This window comes from Coffea eugenioides, chromosome 3, assembly GCF_003713205.1.
Source record: "Coffea eugenioides isolate CCC68of chromosome 3, Ceug_1.0, whole genome shotgun sequence".
In the NCBI taxonomy this organism is placed as follows: domain Eukaryota; kingdom Viridiplantae; phylum Streptophyta; class Magnoliopsida; order Gentianales; family Rubiaceae; genus Coffea; species Coffea eugenioides.
The window spans coordinates 33990268-33999353 of NC_040037.1; the positions used below are offsets into that span (position 1 = coordinate 33990268).

At 32.7% G+C, this 9086-nt stretch overlaps 1 pseudogene; it reads right to left on the minus strand.

Moving 5' to 3' along the window:
- Positions 1–2766: 2766 nt before the first annotated feature.
- On the minus strand, positions 2767–5664 carry LOC113766444 (annotated as a pseudogene).
- Between the last annotated feature and the right edge of the window lie 3422 nt (positions 5665–9086).

The following is a 9086-nucleotide window of genomic DNA, read 5'->3' on the forward strand; positions in this document are numbered from 1 at the left end:
GTGCAGCCAAAAATTTTGTACCAAGAGATTTAAAAAATATGGTTTGCAAACTTAAAAAATCTATTTATGACTTCAAACAAGCATTTCGATAATGGTGTTTTAAGTTTCATCAAGTAATCATCTTATTCGATTTTGAGATGAATTTGGTCGATAAGTGTATATACCATAATTCTGTGGGAGCAAATATATTTTCTAGTATTGTATGTTGATGATATTTTGCTCGTGAGCAATAATATAGACTTATTGCATGAAACCAAAAGATTTTAGTTAAGAATTTTAAGATGAAAGATTTTGGTGACGCGTCTTTTGCGCTAAGCACACAGATACACAGGAATTGCTCTCGAGGTATTTTTGGAATATCATAAAAGAGCCATATTGAAAAGATCCTCAAAAAATATGGCATGCAAAATTGCAAATCAGGTGACACCTTTGTGGTTAAGAGACACAAGTTTAGTTCCAATCAGTGTCATAAGAATGTTTTGGAGGGAAAAGAAATGCAAAAGATTCCTTATGCGTCAGCAATAGAGAGTCTAATATATGTTCAGGTCTATACACATCTGAATATTGTATACATTATTGGATGTCGGGTAGATATTTAAACAATTCAAGATTAGACCATTGGAAAGCAACCAAATGGATATTGCAGTATTTATAAAAAACAAAAGACTACATGTTCACATATCGGATGTCAGATGAACTCGAAATCATTAGGTATACTAATTCCAATTATATTGGATGTTAAGATAGTATGAAATCAACATCAAACTATATCTACTTATTGGCTAGGGATGTCATATCTTGGAAGAGTGCTAACCAGTCTCTTATAGTCTCTTCTATTATGGTAATAGAGTTCATAACTTACTATGTAGTGTCCAATCATGGAATTTCGATGCAAAATTTTGTTACAAGATTACATGTGATAGATGGTATTGAAAAATCACTCAAATTATTTTGTAACAATAAGTCAGCAACTCAAAATTCTAATAATAATAGGAGATCAACAAAATCGAAATATATAAACATCAAGTTCCTGACTCTTAAAAAAAAATTCAGAATGAATAGTTGTCTATAGAACATATTGGAACAATCTCCGTAATTGCGAATCCGCTTACGAAAAGATTGAAATCCAAAATATTTTATGAGTACACTGCTCATGTCATTAAATGATATTTAGTTTTAATTGGAATTTGTTAGTCTAAATGCCTTTACGACATTGATTTTTTAGTTATTAATGTTTTAAAGATATTTTTTGCATAATTAAAGTTTTGGTTTATTCACACTCTGATTTTTTTTTTTTTTTGGTATGGTTTGATCTTACAAGAGTTTAAGGTGGATGGATCAGTTAGAAAAGCCACTTTGATCCTATATTGGTGTAACAAAGGCTGCTTTGCAATGCATTGATCCTATGTTATTGAATTGGTTGTAGATACATTTTGATAATGACAGCAAAATTGAATTCATACGGTTATTTTGTAAAACATAATTATAAAATTACACATATAGTCCAAATAAGAGATTGTTGGATCTTTAATCCAACATTGAATTTATATGTAAATAATTATACATTATAAACTATTAATAAGATTAAATTCAATTAAAGTGATCCATTGTAATTTTGATTTTAATGTATCTAATAGGATATGAGTTTTTAATGTGTAGAGATTTAAGGGTAATTTGTATTTTTATGATGGGTTGAAATAGAAATATCAAAAGATAATAGGAAAATTATTTATAAGTAGAATTATGGTCTCCATATCACGTGTATTCTTTTGTAATATCACATAATAGTTCTTCCTCGATATTCTATCGTCAAAAAAAATATCAAAGAGAAACTAAAACACTTTCTCAAAGGATTATATGTTGAACTGGAAGGTCATTCCAAAATCCAAGGATTCAAGTAACAATCAGTCACTATAAATCCAAATACATCCTCAAGATTTTGCTGTTAATTTATTTTTGGGTAAAATACAAAAGAAGCCCCATGTGGTAAATTTAATACACAGAAAAACCCCCCATGGTTTCAAAATATACAACACGACCCGTCATGCTTTGAATTAAATTGTAAAGGTGACGGAATCCGTTAAACTTAACGGAAATGGACAAAATGACCAAAATGCCCTGATATAATTAAGTAAAAGACAGCTCAAAAAATCATTTGTTTTATTCTCTAAATAGAGAGAATTGAGGGTTAAGGGGTAGAATAGGTATATTTGATAAAAATTAGGTATAAAAAGTTTTTTTAGGTTCCAATAAGTCATTTCCGTTAAATTTTACGGATTCCATCACCTTTATAATTTAGTTCAAAGCATGAGGTGTCGTGTTGTATATTTTGAAACTATAGGGCGCTTTTCTATATATTAGACTTACCACGGGGTTTTTTTTTATCCTTTATTTTTTAGTAATCACCATTAAGTATTCTGGACTTAATAGGACTTAATTTTAATCAACCATTAACACTATTGCCCAAGAATTAGTGGTGAAACAATAGGGTCTATGATTTGCTTTGGTGCATTCATTAGAGTAACTGGATTCCCTTTCTTTCGTCAACCGGTTAATTTGAATATTTAGTATAAAAACTACCCTGGTTGACTGTAGAACAAACACCGTAATATTATACTGCTCCATTGTTGAAATTGTAACTTTTTATTATTAAAATTATTATTCTAATACATGACCAAATATATATATATATATATATATATATAAGAAGAAAATCTGGAGTAATGAACATCAAATTTACACAACTTACAAAGTCCTCACCAGAAATTAAAGCAGAAACAGCGACTGGAGATTGTAAGGCCCTGTTATGTTGGGAGGCCCTCCCCACATCGCCTCCGCAGACTGCAAGTTGGCCGCTTCAGTCCGATGAATAGCGTCGAAAAATAAATAATCTTTGGGATTATCACATAGCTCGTATTCTTTCATTCCTCTCTTTCCTCCGCAGCTAAAATATCCTCGGAATGGGCCGCTACCACAGCATGCACTCTTCACTTCCTTAAAACCTTTTTTAAGTAACCAACGAATAAAATGTTACTCTACTACCTTTGCTAATTGTCAGCAGTATTATACTACTATTTTAAAGAAGATCTAGTCCCATAATAAGAGAAAATAATGATATTAGAAGTAGCAATTTAGGAATTGGAGATGTGAGGATCTAGCTCCTCTTCCTTCCCCCCCCCCCCCCCCTTCATTTCTCACAATACAGATTTGGATGTAAGACATCTGTGTCTCTTCGACTTCTCTTCCAGTTACTCTCTTCTCCACTTTTTACATTACACATTTGGATTTCACTGACTAATGAAATATGTGTCATGCATCCAATTTCTATTGTGGTAAATGAAGAGGAGAGTAATTGGAAGAGGAGTCGAATCTTGATTCTGGATCGAGAAGCATGGTTTCATTTTTGGGATTGAAAAAAATGATTAGTTAAACTCACAATGGTTAAATAATTAATTATCTCCAAAACATACGGTATTTTTTAAGAGTACGAACATGAAGATAATTTATACTTTAATACATAGGCTCCGTTTGGATTAGCTCCTTTTAGGGGTGTTTTGAAAAAATTTTACTATAGCAGTGTATATGAAAAATTTTTATTATAAAAATTTTTTGAAATATTTGATATATTATATGGATGAGATATTTTTTGAATTATTGTATACTACTGTAGCATTGTATTTGAAAAACTTGTTTTTTGAAAAAATGGCCAATCTTTATATTTTAAAGACATTTATTTATTATCATTTTTTAATTAGAAATAGAGATGCCACTAATTCTGAAGACATTTCTCTGCTTCTAATATGAAAGATTGTAGTACTTGAGAATTTTCCCCATCATTCGTGAAAGTGTTCAAGAACATACCGAATTTGGAAGGATTTTGAATTGTCGCGATGGAAGCTGTGAAGACGTCAAAATACGAGTACTTAAAATCTTTGAGCCGTTTTTGTAGCAACTGGAGTTTTTGGGAAAGCAATACGTTGTGTAATTTAGCCAAAGCTGTGACCTGTTCCACGCACTCTCCATTTCCTCCAGCGGCCACAAATTTAAAATCCCGAATTTTCTTCCACCTTCCCTGTGAATTTTCTGTGAGTCAATTAACAATGGGATTAGATACATGGATATTAAACACACTATGCCAAAAGGCAACATATAGGGAAGGGGCGAGAAGGGAAAAAAAATGTAGAAATGGGAATCACAAATTGTATTTTACTTCATTTCGGGTAGATTAGTAATTTTATATTTTGTTACACTATTTCTTAACTTAGTTACACCAGATTCGAACTTTTATTATTCCATTTTCGACCCAATTACATCGAAGGGTAAATTTGTCAAAAATGAAACTTATGAAGCCCCATCCACATATTTGAGATGGTTTGTGATGTACTTCAATGCGAGAAACATAAACACTTAACCATTGGTATAACGAAGTTTCAGTTACGGCACTAAAAAGTTTAGGTAGTTTCAGTTTCGATCATTACCATAGGTTAGAATAGGCCCTCGACAACTTGCGATCCTTTTTTAGAGGAAATGGCACTATCAACTAAGCCAATATGTGTTGGCTAAGGAAATTCCAATATTAGCAATAAAGAGTTGACAAAGTTGAAAGAGAAAATAGTCGAGAAGGTTTTGATCTAGTGATTAAGGTTGAAATTTTGTAACTTAGAGATTCTGAATTCTTAAACCCCACAATTTTCCTGCTAAAAAAATTTTTAGAAAAAAAAAGGTTGAAAAAGAAAGAAAATCGGAATATTACCTGAACCACCGATGTAATGTTGCCAACCACAATTGCTACATAATCTTGTGGTGCATACAACTTAAATATACTGGAATTATTAGTCAACGGGCTCAAGTAATCATTACTACCAATGCTAAACAAGTATACAGCATTTTTCACCACTCGTCTTGTTGCTCTTTTACCTATGTTCAACCTCAAATGTTTCTTAGCTTTCCTAAAGCTCTTGAATTGCATTTTAAGGTCGATCACCTGAAAAATGACATGAAAAACTGACCTCTTAGCAATTAGCTGTGACTAAAATATTGGAATTAATTGCTCATAATCACATGTTAATACGTACCAATCCGGTATTAGTTTCAGCAAGAGCACCAGCACCGCCAGATGCAAAGTTCACGCCATTAGTCAAGAATTCATGATATCCAGTTTGCAGGTATGGTGGAATTAGAGATAATTTTGCAAATTCAGCTGCAAAAAAGTCGCAACTAGCTTTAAATATATTTTAAAGATTAATCTTTTAAACACCATCATTATAAAAGTTTTTTTCTTTAAGCACTAACAGATATAGATGCATAACGTATCAAGTATCAAATACTCTATTTGCACACACTTTAGCACGTAAGATTAATTTGTAAACATATAGATTTTTGCAAGAAAGCGCTCTTACCTATAAAATCAGGGATAATGCGGCCATCAGTGAACCTCCCGGTTGGGAGCTTAAAAAATGTTTCTCCATTAGGTGGAAAATTTGCCTGGAAAGTAGTGGTTGTCTTAATGAGGTCATTGTTTCCAGGATCAAAAAGTGAATCACCAAAGACAAAGAGGGCAACAGGGGCTTTAGGATAAAGGCCAGGAAGGCAATTAGAGGGGATTGTAAGACTTGCAAGGAAGAATAATGCTACAAAGTGAAGTTGGATGTACGAATTTGCCATGTTTTAATAACACTTGTATCTAGTTTCTTTGGCGATCTTGATGCCCAGTGTCAATTATATATTTCTTCATGGGCAAGTCAATTCATAGATTAGGCAAATTGCTCAATAGTTTTTGAAGTGCCGGTTGGATTGAAATCTTCTACTGGACCTGGCTACTAGGAGAAATTGAACAACCATCTGCATAATTGCTGGCAAGTACAATAGGAAATTTAGAAATGTTATAGATTGCTGAGATTATATTAGTAATTAACTAGGTGAATAATCAACGTTAAGCATTTAATTGAAAAAGTCAGCCTCTTATTAAGCCGCCAGAAGAAATAAAGAAATGTTCAAGTTAAGCACCACAAATTAAGACCTTCATTGATGATTGATCTAACCGGGGTATTGGAAAAAATTAATGCAGAAGTCAACACATTTGGTATTCCCTTGTTTTTTTTCTACCATTTGTAAATAAAGAAGGATTAATTACATCTACCTCTCTTGAGGTTTGGCCAAACTATCTGCCCAAACCCCGAGGTTTAGTCAAATAACAGATACCCCGTTTAAGAAACTTCTGTTACATATCTTGGACAGAATTAGTGAAATGATTGGATGCCCAGAACACTTATGAGCTGCATCAGTGCATTTTAAAAACTGAAAAAAGTAAATTTTCAAATTACACAGCTATCTGTTTTGGAGATAAAAGGCTACAAAGGCATTCCTGCGCCCCTTTGTCAGTATATTACATCAGATGCATGTTCACACACACACCTTCTGATAAACTAGTCTCTCCATGGTTTAGAAACTTACCTCTGATTCTCATGATTCCACTCCAAAATAACTGAAAAATCTTCTCTAAAGCATATCCAGAGTCCGCTACAATAGGTGCAACGAGCAAGGCTCATTTGCAATTCTATTCCATTTTTTTTTTTGACAAAAAGCAAATTTCATTAACGGATTATTGGAAGTTGTCTAATAAAATTTGATTTACATGGTAGATTCATGAGTAAAAGATTATGTCTTACATTGGTCTGAGAGATAAAGAAAGGGCAATTAATATGCAAGTAAGGGGTCGAAATTTAATGGCTTAAGTTTTTGGGTCAGAGTTGAGTTCCTGATTTACATATTGAACTCTTTCGAAATGTTTCTCCCTATCAAATTGGTATCAGAGTTTTATGTTGTATGACTGGACTACTCATGGGCAAGTGAATTCTTCTAGGAGTTGCACCAGTAAAAATTCTCTTCTTGACGGTAGACTGAAGTGCCGAAGTGTTCAGAAATTTGGCTAGTGTTGGACCAAGTGCGCCATGGGTTTGACAAGGGGGTCCGGTTGGTGTTAAACCAAGGAGTCAAAGATTGGCAGGGGTCCAAAAATGCAGTTTGGATATTGAAGAAAAGTGGGTCTATGTTTGGGAAAAGGGATGACATAAGGTGATAAAGTAGGCTTGCGTTGAGTATTAAAGTGAATTCGAAAAAGGGTTTGTAAATTTGGATTTAATGTGAGGGGTTACTCATGAAGGAGGAGATTTGTTATATTTGTGAGAAAAAAATTATGTCCCACATTGATTCGAGAAATAGAGAAAGGGCGGTTAATATATAAGTAAGGGACCGAAACCTAATTGCTTAAGTTTTTGGGTCAGAGTTGGGCTCTTGACTTACATATTGGGTTCTTTGGTGGTCTCTCTCTAGGTGTTTTTCCCTATCATTACTCTGCCACGTTAAACATGCATTTAAAATAACAAATCTGCAATTTAATAATTGATACAATACATCTGAATGATTTTGAACAAATCTGAAAAATACAAGAAAATTTGAAATTGCTTTTTAATAAGATAAATTGTTGCAACTTCCTTCTGTACATGTTCCAATCAACACATCTGCTAATCAAATGACTTTAAACTCCAATAACAATGATGAGATCTGTTGAGATAGACCCAAGATCCAAAGACATTCCAGATTTGACAACCAGATTTGAAGTAAATTCGAATCAATTGAAGCCGTTTGGATTAGCTATTTTTTAGGGTGTTTTTGAAAAATTTTACTGTAGCAGAGTTTTTAGAAAATATTTTGGAATATTTAAGAGTAGAAGAATTTTTAAAATATATTTTGGAATATTTTTTAAACATTAAAGAAAATTAGACTACTTTTTAATGTACCTTTTAAAGTACTTTTAAAAAATTTGAAAAATTGATGAATCCAAAAAGAGAACAATACAAAATTCTCACTATAAACTTCTAGGAGAAACAAACGAGTCTGACTAAAAAAGCTTAGCAAAGACATTATTAAAAAACATCATAAAATGGAATCCATGGAATGGTCTCCCTTGTGAAGGGGAAGGACTTCTGAGAAGATGAGAAGAAGTAGGGAGAAGTTGGAGGAACAAAGAGGTAAGGAGAAGTTTGCACTTCTGTTTTATAAACTAAAGAAATCATCTGCGGCTGCGCCATATCACTGACAAAGCAGCTTCATTAATTAGATTCACAAAGTTCTCCTAATCAACAAATTCATTAGTTTCACATTCCCAGTCCTCCAATTTGAAAAGGTTCCATGAATTTCACCATTTTTTAAAACCTGCTCCACTCTTTTTTATACTCCTTTAAAAATGCATAATAATCATTTATAGCTTGACATAATTTTAACTCTTTCTCATTATTTGTAGATAACCCAATCCGCTTGCTCACCTATAGGCGCATGACCTTGATAGTAAACCCGGGTTCTTGAAACCTTCACCAATACCCACAGTCCAGCTTCCACATTTGGTACATCGTCCGTTTTTCAACCTTAGATTATCAATTGGGGTACTATTCATGATGAATCCGTGCCTAATTTCACAAAAGAAAAAACAGTTCACAAAATTAAAATTTTAATTAATACCTGCTTACTGGAAAAGAAGAAATCACAGAGTTTTCATTAAAGAAATGTAAATCAAATGTGAAAAAAGAAATCTACTCGAACAACTAAAAGAAAACACACTTACTAAAAATTTCAAAATTAAACAAAAAGCTCTTACTTGATCAACGCCCACTAATCATGATAACCATATAATGATTAAAAAAAATCCAGTCTTCCATGGATTTTCAAACCCAATTTCTAAAACTCTCAAATCTTCAAAATAATTAAAAGATCCTTGAATTATGGACGTTCACATGCATGTCAGAATCTTGATTTTGATTGTCCAAAACTTAATCCACAAGTGCTTGCTTTCTTACTTCTTTCTCCTCCGTCCCACTTTGATAGTCCTGTATTCCTTTTTCATCTGTCACAAATTGTAGTCCACTTTCCAATTGAAGAATGTAGTTGTATTTTAATTTTCCTAAAATACCCTTATTCAATATAAGTAGTTGTTACTATAAACCTACCCCATTTAATGAGAGTTGATTCTTTTTTTACCATCAATTCAAGTTCCCATAAAGTTGTACCATATTTAATGTGAGGGTATTTTA